General features: G+C 50.6%; 1 long non-coding RNA gene across 1 annotated transcript; it reads left to right on the top strand.

Moving 5' to 3' along the window:
• Positions 1 to 702: 702 nt before the first annotated feature.
• LOC144285619 (uncharacterized) lies at positions 703 to 15,459 on the top strand. The gene is made up of 3 exons (XR_013353877.1): positions 703 to 886; positions 3,044 to 3,137; positions 15,186 to 15,459. It is a non-coding gene; the product is annotated as an uncharacterized LOC144285619 (long non-coding RNA).
• The last annotated feature ends 232 nt before the right edge of the window (positions 15,460 to 15,691 follow it).

The following is a 15,691-nucleotide window of genomic DNA, read 5'->3' on the forward strand; positions in this document are numbered from 1 at the left end:
AAGATGACAAAGGCAGAGCTACGGTCTGCCAGGCCTGCGTGGGCCGAGTCCTGAGAACGCAGGGTGAGTCTGTGAGAGAACCAGCGGAGCAGGCCGAGAGGAGGGGTCTCCTTGTCCCACAGCTTCTTGGTCCCTGGATCTAAGCCTCATGATGATGTAGGAAAGAGTTAGGGGCAGACAGGGCTCGGCAGGGAAAGAGAAGGGAAAGGCCCAGAGTCAGGCTCCCAGGAGTCTGTGGGCTCCCATAAACCCCAAGGGCACCAAAAGGCCCCAGAGTCAGGCTCCTAGCCATCCCAAGAAAACAGAGATAAGACAGTAAAAACAGAAAAAATAAGCCTGGCTCCCTAGTCCCAAAATGTTAGGGAGCATCTCCCTTTAATGGCAACTAAGTAGTCGCAGAAACTCACCAGACTACAAAGAAACATGTCCTGAAGATGTGACCCATAGTCCCTGCTCGCACCAAGATGGCACAAGAATCTCAAGGCCGTGGGCTCCCTGACTAGGTTCTCCATAAAAGGCCAGCCCAGAAGCCCTCAGTGGCAACCCTGTCGGGGCCCTCTCACTCCTGGGGGCTCTCTCTGTATCTCTGCTTAATACACTTCCATCGATTTCCTCACTGTCCTTTGTCCGCCAGATTCATGCTTTGACTCCGGAAGACAAGAACCCAGCTCTCCCGTATCAACGACAAGCAGCGAGGTCCCTGCTCCGGGTGCCTGCAACATACATCTGACTCTTTATTTCCAAAATCTAACTCTTCTTAAAATAGCTAGAGAATGTGTTTCTTTTCCTTGCAATGAAGTAATCCCTGAGTAAAGCACAGAACAGCATCCCACCCGTGGCCTCACGACGCACCGAGCAGTGCCCGCCGGGTTCCTTCCACAGAATGGTGAGGAAGGGAACATGCTAAATGGCAATGTCTTCTTTTTAATTGTGATTTTTTCCAGGCATTTAAAGGGTATTAAGGAGCATTTTCTCATGTGCTTCTTGGCCATGTGTATGTCTTCTTCGATGAAATTTCTGTTCATGTCTTTTGCCCATTTCATGATTGGATTGTTTGTTGCTTTGCTGTTGAGTTTAGTAAGTTCTTTATAGATCTTGGAAACTAGCCCTTTATCTGATATGTCATTTGCAAATATCTTCTCCCATTCTGTAGGTTGTCTTTCAGTTTTGTTGACTGTATCCTTTGCTGTGCAGAAGCTTCTTATCTTGATGAAGTCCCAATAGTTCATTTTTTCTTTTGTTTCTTTTGCCTTCACGGATGTATCTTGCAAGAAGTTGCTGTGGCCAAGTTCAAAAAGGGTGTTTCCTGTGTTCTCCTCTAGGATTTTGATGGATTCTTGTCTCTTGCCATCAGGGAAATACAAATCAAAACCACAATGAGATACCACCTCACACCAGTGAGAATGGGGAAAATTAACAAGACAGGGAACAACAAATGTTGAAGAGGATGTGGAGAAAGGGGAACCCTCCTGCACTGTTAGTGCAAGCTGGTGCAGTCACTCTGGGGAACAGTATGGAGGGTCCTCAAAAAGATAAAAAATAGAGCTACCCTACAACTCAGCAATCACACTACTGGATATTTACACAAAAAATATGAAAACACTAATTCAAAAGGAGACATGCACCCTGGTGTTTAGAGCAGCATTATCCACAAGAGCCCAACTATGGGAAGAGCTCAGGTGTCCTTCAACAGACGAATGGGTAAATAAGATGTGATGTGTATATACAATGGAATATTACCCAGTCATCAAAATGAATGAAATCTTGTCATTTTCAACAACATGGATAGACCTAGAGAGTATTATGCTGAGTGAAATAAGTCAGTCAGAGAAAGACAAATACCATATGATTTCACTCATATGTAGAATTTAAGAAACAAAACAAATGAGCAAAGCAAAAAAGGGAGAGAGAGAGAGAGACAAACCAAGAATCAGACTTTTAACTAACCAGAACACACTGCTGGTCACCAGAGGAGAGGTGGTGGGAGAATGGGGTAGACAGGAGATAGGAATGAAAGAGTCTCTGCATCATGATGGAAAAAAAAAAAAAATAAAGAAAAAAGTAAAATAGGGCAGCCTGGGTGGCTCAGCTGTTTAGCGCCACCTTCAGCCCAGGGCGTGACCCTGGAGCCTCAGGATTGAGTCCCGTGTCGGGCTCCCTGTATGGAGCCTGCTTCTCCCTCTGCCTGTGTCTCTGCCTTTCATGAATAAATAAATAAAATCTTTTTAAAAAGTAAAATAAAACTTTTTTAAAAATAAATTTGAAAGATGGAAACTGGTGTGTTGCTTGGCACATGGCGGGGGTCTGAGGACATGGATGCTGTGTGGTTGGAGCTGACAGCAGCTTCCATACGTCTCTCAAACATTATGGGATTGGTGTTGGCACCAGAAAGTTCATTATCGTAAATATTGTTGGTTAGAGTTTGGTATCTGGATTATAGGCACAGAGTTTGGAATATTTAACTCACAACAGGAACAGGAAATCGTGCAGCCTTTGAACCACATGAAAGCCATGGAGACCTGGCCAACAAGAACCTGTTTCCATTCACCTCCTCCCTAGAAGTTCCCTGGGGATGGAGTGGGGAGGTCTACACTAACGTTCTATTAAACGCATGTATAACTTCATGTGAGTCATTCGAAAAACAATGTCATCTTTGAAAATACTGAAGAATAAATCGTTACTGCTGGTTTAGCTGCGAAAGATTATTTCATGTTATTTAACAATAGCATCTACCCACCCACAGTTTGGTTTTGACAGGGACAAGGAGAGGGAACGAGTGGATGAAGGCCTTTCTTTGGCAAAGTACTTGCATTTCAAATAATATTCTCAACCAAGTACAACCAGGCCAAATTAGGCCAACAAAGAAAAGAAAGTTCAGAGTAACCGTTCGAGTGATAAGTGACAGTCCCTAAAAACAGACTGCTCATCAGAGAGACCCCGGAAAGTTCACCACGATGGGTCACAGGAGACTAAATGGAACCTCAAAAATCGGTTTTAAGGTAATAAGAACATAACTTCACTCTTGCTCTCGTTACTGCCGTAGGGAAACAGAAGCTCAGCTGATGGCACACCCGCTAGGAGTCAGACTCGCAGACGTCGCCGGATGGAGAAGAGAATGTGTCCTTGGTCCCGGCAAGGTAACAACAAACTATAGACCAGATTACTCTGCTCTCTGAGGAGGGGTCCGAAGAGTGACAATCTCTGTTGTCACCAGAAGTAAAAGTAGCTGCAGTCAGGTGAGCATGTTTAACTCTCGAGTCATTGCAGTCTGCAAAAAAATAAAAATTGGGGCCAAATATATATTTCTGTGCACCCAGTGGGAGGAAAGAAGAAGGCAGCTCAGGATAGGAACAGAAACAAACCAGAGGCGGTTTCTCCAGGATTGGCTAACAGAGGCCTCGGCTGATGGTGGGAGACTCAAGCAATTTGGTGTTTCTTTCTTTCTTTCTTTTTTTTTGAAACATTTTATATATATATATAAAATTATATATATATATATATACATATATATATATATATATATATATATATATATATATATATTATCGGAGTTCAATTTGCCAACATATAGCATAACACCCAGTGCTCATCCCATCAATTCAGTGTTTCACAACCTTCAGCATCATCAGAGAGACGTGCTATTGGCAGATCATAAGAAATCTGACAGCACAAAGAACGGAACCAATCAAGCCCGTCTGCACCCAGAATCACACACAGACTCTCTCGTTCAGCAGCGTGGGCACGTTCCACTCGCCTTAAATAAATACCAGCGCGGCCAAAGACATCACAGGGATAGAGCAAGACTAAAATCCGCAGTTCCTAGCTCGAGTGTAAATGGATCCCTCTAAAAGAAAAACCCGTTTGCTGTAGGAAAATGTGCTTTCCAAATTATTAAACTTTCCATGGTGCTTGGACAAAGCTCTGACCTGGAATCAAACAAAGAGGGAAATGCAAGCGCCCACTTTATGTCCGGACGTCTTGTCCTCTCACCTCTGGTTTGATTTCTTTACAGGGCTTGAAAGTGCTAAGTTCACTTTGCTATTTTTATCTGCTGGGAAAGGAACCCGACGACCAGCAGGAAGAGGGTTGAGGAGGAGGAATGGGCTGGGGGGGCAGATGCTAACAAAGGCGGAGTGGATTTTCCACGTAGCAAATGTTTTTTCTGTGTGGACGCCAAAAATTCTGCGCCTAACACTTACTGGGAATCCAATGTATACTCCCCAAAAATGGCTTCTGGAACCCCAACGTTCTGGTGAATGCAGCTGTTTGAACTGGCAGGTGCTACCAATGTCCCACTATGTCACCCGGTGTCAGGCCGTCCCGCCGTGTCTCACTGTGCCGGGCTGGGCCTGGCGACATCACGCCCTGGCAGGCCGTGGCAGGACGACCACCGTCTTTATTCCAGTTCTGTTTGCAGTGAACGTTAGCAGCCAGTAAGCTGGAGATTCCTCACTAAAATCACCTGCTGGTTTGCTTCGAGGAAATGTGCCACCAGGGGAAATGTTTGAAAACATCACACATTTTCCTCGCATCGCTATAGCCGTGATGCTGAGCCACACTCCCTGCGTGGCAGGTGCTGCACTGCCCCCCACCCCACCATGGCGGCAGACACCCGCCCCTGTCACACTGGCTTCCAACCAGCCAGTGGGACAACACAAGGAAATGGAGCAGATGGCTTCCCAGCCCCAGGCCCCCCTCTGTCCTTCCCCGTGTGGAAGCCAAGACAAGACACTCAGCCTCCACGAGCCTCAGTTTCCCCAGGTGTGCAATGCAGGCGACATAGACAGCTCTGGCCTGGGGCTGCGGGAGGTTCTGACTGTGCAGCCAGGAAGACAAGGGACCCCCCACCCCCAGGGAACCGGAGAGGACCCCAGCCTTGGGTGCTATGATGAGGGGCTCAGAGTGAGCCGGGGAAGCTGGGAGCAGAGGGAGCACGGACTGGCATTAAGCAGACGGGAGGACTTGGGGGACCCTGGCAGGAAGGGACGCCCCACCCCTCGGCTGCCCTCCAAGCCCAGAGCAAATCTTTGTGTGGACACTTGGCCACCTCATGATCTCTCAGGAGGGAGCACCCCAGATGTTCCCAACTCTGTTGTCACCAGAAAGACTCTTCTCAGCCTGTCCTTAACGAGGACGGATGTGGGAATGTGACTCCTGGAGCGCACCACCAATCCTGGGGTGTGACGGTGACACCCAGTCCAGTTTCTCGTTCTCCCAAACTCTACCCAATGTCCACCCTTGCTCTTAAGAAATCATGGTGTCTATGGAAAATCCCCTTAATCTGCTCCTACAGGATGGCAAATGCCCCAAAGCCTAACAAAACATTTAGCATCTTTTATTAAAAATTAGCTACTTTTCAGCATTCTTTTTTTTTTTAAGATTTTATTTACATAGTTATTTGAGAGAGAGAAAGTGAGCACCAGCAGGGGCAAAGGGAAAAGGAGAAGGAGACTTCCCGCTGAGCAGGGAGCCGGACGTGGGGCTCGACCCCAGGACCCTGAGATCATGACCTGAGCGGACGCTTCACCAACGGAGCCCCCCAGGCGCCCACTTTACAGCTTTCTTAAGGAAGAACCCTGATTATTATACCTACACGGCAAATTTGAAACTCACTATCAAGGAAATTCAGTTATTCAGAAACAGATTAGGGAAGCGAAGGCCGCGCGGGTGTGCAGGGACCGCTGGGAGGCACCCACACGCGGAGGCCAGGGCGACACGGCGCTGCAGAGTTGGCAGAGCACCGAGGGCCCCGCCGGACCCCCAGGTCCCCACAGCCAGGACGCGCAGAGCCACGATGACGCTTGAGGTCACATGGCTCTTCCTGCTGTAAAGCGGCCTCACAGGACCTACCAGAACCATTTTGTGGGCTCAGGACGTCACCTCCGGAGCCTCCAGGGGACAACGCCTGCCCTCGGGCCACGTCTCGGGGAAAGGAGACCTACAGGCTCCTCTGAGCCCCAAGCTATGTCATCAGCCCCTCACGCCTCAGACCTTAGCTCCTCACCCGGGGGTTCTCAGGCCCCAGCGTGCACCCCAGACCCCGGGGGGCTCCCTCTGCACACAACATCCCAGACGCCCACCTCCCGTGCAGCAGGTGCCTACCGCCCCGCACAAGGCAGCACCTGACGAGCAGCACTGCTGCCGCTGGCCCGGGGCCACACTCAGCAAACCCGGTCACCCGTCCAGTGGCAAAGACAGCTCTGCCCCCATCTCTGTCTCTGTCTCTTTTTCTATCTCTCCCTATCTCTGCGACTCTGTATCTGTGTCTCTGTCTCTCTATCTGTCTATATGTCTCCCTGTCTTTGTCTCTCTGTCTCTGTCTCCATCTCTCAGTGCCTCTCTATCTGTCACTCTCTGTCTCAATCTCTCACTGTCTCCCTCTGTCTCTCTCTCACGGTCTCTATCTCTCCCTCTCTATTTCTCACTATCTCTGTCTCTCACTATGTCTCTCTATCTCTCACTGTCTCTGTCTCTTTCACTATCTCTCACTGTCTCTCTATCTCTCACTATCTCTATCTCTCCCTCTATCTCTCTCTATCTCTCACTATCTCTATCTCTCTCTGTCTCTCTAGCTGTCCCCGTCTCTCTCTCTCTGTCTGCATGGCTGCACCCTCAGAGCACAGGGAGCACGAGATGCTGGAGAGATGATCCCCCTCAGGAGCCTGGATGAGGAAGCCCCCGCGGGACGACGAGCGCAGCGTCCAGTGGGCGAGCGCACATCTACTCGCAGCCCATGTCAAGCAGACATTAATGGGGCCGAGGACTGCGGTCCAGGCCGTGTGGATGGCAGCCCCCGGAGGCCCTGTGGGAACCCCCAGGACCCATCCCCCGCCCCCTGCTCCCCCCCCCCATCTCAGGAGAGCAGGTGCAGGGCTGCAGGGGCGCTCTCTGGTCCTCGGCTGCTCAAGGCTGCGGTCTGCGAACACAAGCCCATGTGCAGGGGCGGTGGGGGAGCGAGACCTGTGACCCCTCCAGGAGAGGCTGAGACTAGCAGGAGGGCGAGACCTCTGACCCCTCCAGGAAAGGATGGGGCGGGTGGGGGGCCGAGACCCTGTGTCCTCCAGGACAGGATGGTGCGGGTGGGAGGGGGGGAGACTCCTAGCCCTCCAGGAGAAGATGGGGCAGGCCAGGGTGATGAGACCCTGTGCCCTCTAGGACAGGATGGGGCGGGTGTGGGGGAGACCCCTGACCCCTCCAGGAGAGGATGGGGTCAACCCACCCATCAGCGCTCTCCCTCCCCAGGATGAGGACCCACCAAGGACCAGAACAGGCCCAGCAGTGACCTGAGGACACCCCCTCATGATCTCATAAGACATCAGGCCTGTGGGAACCCAGGGCTTCCGCCTCCGTAGCCGCTCTGAGGACAGGGCCACCACGTCCTGGTGCATGCCTGCCTCGAAGCCTTTGCGCCATGGGATGTTGTGCTTGGGAATGTTGTAGACTTAGAAACAATAGTTCATTTGAAGCAGCCAATGAGGTTCGGGGAGGAGGAGCGTCCAGGTGAGCGTGAGGAACAACCTGGGCAGGAAGACAGTGCCATCCTGCAGACCAGGCAGGAAAGGACCGGAGATGGACAGGCCAGAGCAGGCCCAGTAGCACAGGGACGAATTCAAGTCTGAGAAAGACTCGTAGGGTTTGGCACCTAGGAGATCCCCAGTGACCTTTGCCAGCTCGATGTCAGAGTAGGGGGCAATCAGAATCCATGCGGATAAGCGTTAAAGAAAGGACGAGCAAAAATTCTTGCACTACGTGTCAGCAGACTAACACCCCTCGTATGTAAAGAGCTCTTACGAAAAAAAAAAAAACTTCCCACAGAAAAATGGAGGAAAAATAGAAAACAAACATTTAAAAAAGCACAAATAGGATATTGAGACAAAATGAAAACGCCCAGTCTGGTGGTAGCACATCGGGCACACACTGCTACTACCCCTAACAGGTGGGGACACTGAGGCGCAGAGGGGTTTTTGCCTGGATTACATGAAGTGACCGACTTGGACCTCCTAGGATCTCACTACCACACACATTGTATGCACACCAGAAACCACTCACCCGGCTGCCCACTGTGTCTAGTGTAAGTTTGAACACTGCATCCATGTACACAGGTTCCCTTTGCTCTTCCTGGCCTTTACGCCCTCCAGAAAGCGCCACGGCTCTGATTTCATCAGAACAGACCTACACACCCTGAGCACCATGCCTGGTCTCTCACACCATGCACACCTGCCGGATTCACCACTCTAGGTAGGCATCCGTGGCTCCAGTGGTTATCACGCTACACATGTCCACTGCTTGACGAGGCCACAGTGCACGTGTCCGTCCCCTGGGTCTGGACATTCAGGTTGGTAGCTGTTTGAGTCGCTCATGAATGAAGGGGCCGTGCATGCTCTCATCTGCATCTCCTGGCAGGTTCGTCCACTCCCTCCTCGTAAGTGTCCCTGTCTCATGTGGGGCTTGTCCACTCTCTCCTCGTAGGTAGACCTAGAAGTAGGACCATTTGGTCTGGTGACAAACATGACTGAAGATGGCCCTGAAGTGACTGAACCCCCTGGTATTTCCTCCAGGACGGACATGGGTCCTCATTTCCACGTCATCACCAAAAGCAGTGTTTCCAAGTCTTTGGTCTTAGGTGGTTCTGGTGAGGACACAGTTCTCTGTCCTCATGATATAATTCACCTCCTGGTGGCAAGTCCTGCTCTTGACCCACCTTCGCCCACCCAGTGGCTCGCTGGCATCCTGCTTTGTGGTCTCCTCCGAAATCTCAGGCCCCGCTTCTAACTGACTCACCTGCGGGGTTCTTCACGTGGACGCAGACGAGCACGTCCTGCTGATATTGTCCTTTGCATTCCAAGGAAGCCCAGTTTCTCCTTTGTTGAGTTATTTGTTAGTGCTTTTCATCTGCTCCTAAGACATATTTGCTTCCTGAAGGTCAAGAGGGAACAAACAGAATTTCTGCAAGAACCTGGCCAAATGTGACCTGACGAAGATGTACGGAAGCCTCGGGAGGCAGGCTCGGTTCCCTGGCTTCTCAGGCTCCCGGTTGACCAAGCACAGGGGGATGTTCATCTAAAGATACCGTCAAACCGGGTTGAAAAGCAAAGCGTTTCAGAAGGTTGGGCCAAAGGGATTGGAGGCAGAGCCCTCACTACAAAAGGCAGCGCTGCACGCTCGCCAGATCCCTGGACAGGCAGACAGTCTCCGTGCCCGGGATGCCACCGTTAAAGGAGTGATTTATGCAGGGCTCATAAAATAATGTTTGATCAAAGGACACGAGTTCAAGTGACTTCTCTCGCCTGGCATAAACAACCCCACCTCCCGCCAAGAGAGCATGACCAGGGAGGCCTGTGACATTCCAGAGGCGACGCATCATCGCCATCACCCAGCTCCAGAATTTATACCAAACTGTGCCTCTGAACTTTATTTTCCTTTTCTCTCCAAGTTCCCGGGGAGCTTTGTTGTCAAAGGAATGGTCTGGATCTCTGGTGAGGAAAATCTGAGCAGACAGTTAATTTCATGACAAAGCCCCTGCGCTGATCACAGTGCACATTCCAGATCGAGCAGGGGATCGTCCAGTTCATTAAATCAGAATCAGGCCGTCTCCACTACTGGGCCCTTCTGCTCATGAGGAATGAGATAAATGTGTGAAGAGCCCTTAGTGTGTTCTAGGGCCATCTTTTTGGGAATTATGAATGTGCTTTAAAATAATGGCTTGTTTTCATTTCTCTCCTTTTTCTCTAATAGTATTTATCAGAAAAATGCTTTGGGAAAGGAAATCGCAGGGAGATATCACAACATCTTTTTGGGAGTTCACAATATACACGATCAATTCATCTCTACCTTTTTATTTTTTTTGAAGATTTTTTTTTATTTATTCATTCATGAGAGACAGAGACAGAGAGAGAACGAAAGAGGTAGAGACACAGGCAGAGGGAGAAGCAGGCTCCATGCAGGAAGCCCGATGTGGCACTTGATCCCAGGTCCCCAGGACCCTGCCCCGGGCTGAAGGCAGGTGCCAAATTGCTGAGCCACCCAGGGATCCCCAATCTCTACCTTTTTAAATTCCACGTAGATTATTTATTTTGCATCACATCAAAAATGACCACAAAGACAACCAAAACCACAATGAGTTACCACCTCATACCAGTCAGAATGACTAAAATGCTGGTGGGGATGCAGGAAAAGGGGAGCCCTCGTGTACTGTGGGTGGAAATGCAAGCTGGTGCAGCCACTGGACAACAGTATGGAGGTTCCTCAAGAAGTTGAAAATGAACTACCCTATGACCCAGCAGTTGCATTAGGTAATTATACAAAGGATACAAATGTAGTGATTGGAAGGGGTGCCTGCACCCCAGTGTTTATAGCTGCGGGGTCCACTATAGCCAGACTGTGGAAGGGGCTGAGATGTCCAGGGACAGATGAATGGATAAAGAAGACTGCGCCTGTGTGTGATGGACTATGGCTTAGCCACCTAAAAGAATGAAGTCTTGCCATTTGCTCCACATCACTTGCCATCAGGAAATACAAATCAAAACCACAATGAGATCCCACCTCACACCAGTGAGAATGGGGAAAATGAACAAGGCAGGAAACAACAAATGTTGGAGAGGATGTGGAGAAAGGGGAACCCTCTTGCACTGTTGGTGGGAATGTGAACTGGTGCAGCCACTCTGGAAAACTGTGTGGAGGTTCCTCAAAGAGTTAAAAATAGACCTGCCCTACGACCCAGCAATTGCACTGTTGGGGATTTACCCCAAAGATTCAGATGCAGTGAAACGCTGGGACACCTGCACCCCAATGTTTCTAGCAGCAATGTCCACAATAGCCAAACTGTGGAAGGAGCCTCGGTGTCCATCAAAAGATGAATGGATAAAGAAGCTGTGGTCTATGTATACAATGGAATATTCCTCAGCCATTAGAAATGACAAATACCCACCATTTGCCTCAATGTGGATGGAACTGGAGGGTATTATGCTGAGTGAAGTAAGTCAGTCAGATAAGGGTTTCTCTCTTATATGGTTTCACTCATACGGGGAATATAAGAAATAGTGAAAGGGAATAAAGGGGAAAGGAGGGAAAATGAGTGGGAAATATCAGAGAAGGTGACATAATATGAAAGACTCCTAACTCTGGGAAACCAACAAGGGGTGGTGGAAGGGGAGGCGGGCGGGGGGTGGGGTGACTGGGTGACGGGCACTGAGGGGGGCACTTGACAGGATGAGCACTGGGTGTTATGCTGTATGTCGGCAAATCAAACTCCCATAAAAAATAAAAATAAAAAAAACAGAAAACAAAAAAAGAAATCTCGTCATTTGCAATGACATGGATGAAACCAGAGGGTATTATGCTGAGCAAAATAAGTCAGAAAACGACAAAAAAAAAAAAAAAGACAAATGCCATATGATCTCAGTCATATGTGGAATTTAATAAACAAAATAGAGGATCATAGGGGGAGGGGAGGGAAAAATAAAGTAAGATGAAATCAGAGGGAGACAAACCATAAGAGACTCTTCTAGGAAACAAACTGAGGGTCGCTGTAGGGGAGGGGGATGGATAGATGGGGTGACTGGGGGATGGGCTTTAAGGAGGGCACGTGACAGGATAAGCACCGGGTGTTCTATCATACTGACAAGTCGCTGACCTCTACCTCTGAAACTAACAATACACTACAAATTAATTAAACAAAAATAAAATCTTAAAAACTTCCAAGAAGACATGATCACAAGACGCCTTCATCTCTTGCAGACATCATGCCTTTTGGACATCACCATTTCTTAGAATTTTCTTCTCGTTCTTCACTGCATGCAGGGAGCCTGGCTTTAGTTCAAGAATTCTGTCCATGCGGCCAGTCTTGTTCCAGGAATACCCGCTCCCGGAGCGTGGATCCGAGCTCACGGTCATGGCTCCCTGCCACACTTCCTCTGGGGCCCTGTCTGTGGGTAGCTCACCTGCTCCTCGACCCCAAGCCCTGGTTCTCCCTGGTCTTTCTTTCCAAAGCAGGAAACAACAAATGTTGGAGAGGATGTGGAGAAAAGGGAACCCTCTTACACTGTTGGTGGGAATGTGAACTGGTGCAGCCACTCTGGAAAACTGTGTGGAGGTTCCTCAAACAGTTAAAAATATACCTGCCCTACGACCCAGCAATTGCACTGTTGGGGATTTACCCCAAAGATACAAATGCAATGAAACGCCGGGACACCTGCACCCCGATGTTTCTAGCAGCAATGGCCACGATAGCCAAACTGTGGAAGGAGCCTCGGTGTCCAACGAAAGATGAGTGGATAAAGAAGATGTGGTTTATGTATACAATGGAATATTACTCAGCTATTAGAAATGACAAATACCCACCATTTGCTTCAACGTGGATGGAACTGGAGGGTATTATGCTGAGTGAAGTAAGTCAGTCGGAGAAGGACAAACATTATATGTTCTCATTCATTTGGGGAATATAAATAATAGTGAAAGGGAAAATAAGGGAAGGGAGAAGAAATGTGTGGGAAATATCAGAAAGGGAGACAGAACGTAAAGACTGCTAACTCTGGGAAACGAACTAGGGGTGGTAGAAGGGGAGGAAGGCGGGGGGTGGGAGTGAATGGGTGACGGGCACTGGGTGTTATTCTGTATGTTAGTAAATTGAACACCAATAAAAAAAAATAAAAAATAAAAAAAATAAATAAATAAAAAAACAAAAAACAAAAAAAAAACAAAGGATTCTCCCTTTCAATCAAAAACGCCTGCCCTCCCTCCTTCCCCCAGGGGCAGCACCGCAGCTCCGTCCTCCTCTCTCGCTGCTGGCCAGCTACGCTGCCGCCCCCTCAGCCGTGCCCTCCACCGTCTTCCCAGAGATCCCCGTCTACAGTCTACACAGGCACGCGCCCCCAGCCCTGCCCTCTTGGCTCACCTGGAGCCCTCAGCGCCCTCAGCCTCCTGCTCCCAGGCACGTGATGGTCCTAGGACCCCACAGAGCAGCACCCACGTGCTCACCAACCCACTGCCCCCCTCCCCGTCCCCTCTGACGCTCCCGGAGGGCTCACCATCAACCCAGTGCACAGTCAGGGCTCCCCAGAGAAACGAAACCAACAGGAGGCCTGTCTGTCTGTCTATCATCGATCACAATTTACTTTAAGGATTGTGAGAACTGGCAAGTTCAAGATCTCCAGGCGCACCTGCAGGCTGAACACCCAGGAAGAGCCGACCTGTGGTCCAAGCTCTGGAAACTCAGACAGAAGTCCACGGGACAGTCTGGAGGCCCCTTCTTCCTCAGGGGAACTCAGGATTTTCTCTTCAGGCCTTCAACTGCTCCACCACGTCATGAGGGGTCATCTGCTTCACTCCAGGTCCACTGTTTTAAATGTTCAATATCCTCTAAAAGTACCTTCACAGCGACATCTCAACAAGCATTTGACCAAACTGCTGGGTGCCATGGCCTGGCCAATGGACACAAAGAATCAGCCATCACACCAGTCCTGTGCTAGTTGTCTCGTGTCAACCAGCCTGAACCTGGGGTCCCATCCCTCTTTCGAAAGCATGTTCATCCCATCCTTGGAGAAATCTCCCCACACGATTCCAGCAGGGCACACCCAGCATGCACACGCTTCCCGGACGAGGCTCCTCAGCACAGTCAGGCCTCGGAGAGCCCAACCACGAAATCAAACCAAACAGAAGTATTCAGTTTAATAAGACTCTACTGGTTTACACACTTTCCTTGTGCTGATTTCATGCATTTGAGTGCCACACTTATACAGGGAAGCGGGTGGCGGAGCAATGATGGAGCTGGCGGGTGGCTCGCTGACAGACACATCCTCCAGAAAGCTCAAGAGCAGGTGGCGGGAAAGCCTGCAGTTCGCTGACATCACCTCCACACGAAGCCAGCACCGAACGTCGTGAACATCACCCTTGATGCAGGCATCCAGGCTGCAGTGACTGCTGGCTACTTGGGAAGACCTGCTGTCCCTCACCTCCTGCCCAGGCCTGAAGACAGCAGGACAGCAGCGACCCTGGGCCCTGGGGACAGCGGGGCGGCGACCCCGCCTCAGAGGAGGCAAAGGAACGCCTTCACACCTGGATCTTCATCTGGACTCAGTTCCAGTAATGGGGGTGGCTGTGAGCTGGAGGCCTGTGGGATGACCAGGTCCATGGGGAAGAGAGGACGGGGTGGGGGTGCAGAGAGGCACGGGGCACAGCCCTGAAGGCATCACCGCCATCTCACCTGCAATCCCACTGAGCCAGGGCAGAGCTCCCATCCAGGGGACTGTGGGGGACACAGAACTGTGGGGGACATGGCCTCCCACCCAGGGGACAGACTGTGGGGGACACGGCCTCCCATCCGGGGGACAGACTGTGGGGGACACGGCCTCCCACCCGGGGGACAAACTGTGGGGACACGGCCTCCCACCCAGGGGATGGATCGTGGGGTCACGGCCTCCCATCCAGGGGACAGACTGTGGGGGACACGGCCTCCCAGCCAGGGGACAGACTATGGGGGACAGAGCCTCCTGCCTGGGGGACAGATCGTGGGGGATACAGCTTCCTACCCAGGGCACGGACTGTGGGAGACACAGCTTCCTGCCTGGGGGTGGATCGTGGGGACACAGCCTCCCTCCTGGGGGATGGACCATGGAGGACACGGCCCCCCATCCAGGAGACTGACTGTGGGGGATGGAGGGAACCGCCCGCCACATCCACACTTCAAGGCCAGGGGAAGCCGGCTGTCGGGGCTCAGACTCCTTTGGCAAAAGTGCAGATGCACAGTCTTGTTTTAGGGAATCAAGCCTGTGACACTCGGATAATCGTTAGGACAGTCACCCCGCGCTACAGCTTTCTTACTCCGCACTTGGGTCCGGTTTCCCTGGGATTGCCGCGCTTTGAAAACTAAGCAAAGAAAGGCCTGGCCGCAGCCCTGACGTCACATTTTCTGGGGCTTCGCGTTTAATCTGAACTGTTTGCAGAATCCGGAGGGTCTCGGGCGCTTCTCTATGACCTTCAACGTGGCTCACAACAAACCTGAGGCCCGTGCTGCCCGCGGGGGTCACGACTCCGCGGATCTTAAATATTTCAAGCAATAATCTTGTCACACTCCCACCTTTTCTGTCAGACTTTCTCCTGTAATCGCCTGCAGAGGTAGCACATGCCGGACCCCGGGGGTGAGTTTTCTGTTGTTCTCTGTCCAATCTGTCGCACGTTTATGATCACAGGTGGTCCGGCTACACCGCAGGCATCGCTAACAAGCCGTCACTCGGTTGTCAACGTCTAACTGCAGTACGGAATTCTAACTGCAGGACAGAAGTCCCGCTGCGCTCCCGTCGGGGCTGTCGTAAGAAACGAATTCTCTGGGGACACCTGGGGGGCTCAGCGGTTGAGCAGCTCCCTTCATCCCAGGGCGTGATCCCCGGGTCCTGGGATCGAATCCCACATGGGGCTCCCTGCATGGAGCCTGCTTCTCCCTCTGCCTGTGTCTCTGCCTCTCTCTGTGTCTCTCATGAATAAATAAATAAAATCTTAAAAAAAAAAAAAAAGAAACAAATTCTTGTGTTGAACTTAGAGGACAGTTTACAACAAACAGACCAGCACCTTACTTCATAGACGCCTTTTATTTTGGATCAAAGACAATAATGCTCAGATAGAGCCAGAGAGACCAAGCATTTGTCCATCTATCTGTGCTTTTAAGTGAACAGAAAAAAAAACAGATTCGGGGGCTTTG

This window comes from Canis aureus, chromosome 1 (genome assembly GCF_053574225.1).
Source record: "Canis aureus isolate CA01 chromosome 1, VMU_Caureus_v.1.0, whole genome shotgun sequence".
Taxonomy (NCBI): Eukaryota; Metazoa; Chordata; class Mammalia; order Carnivora; family Canidae; genus Canis; species Canis aureus.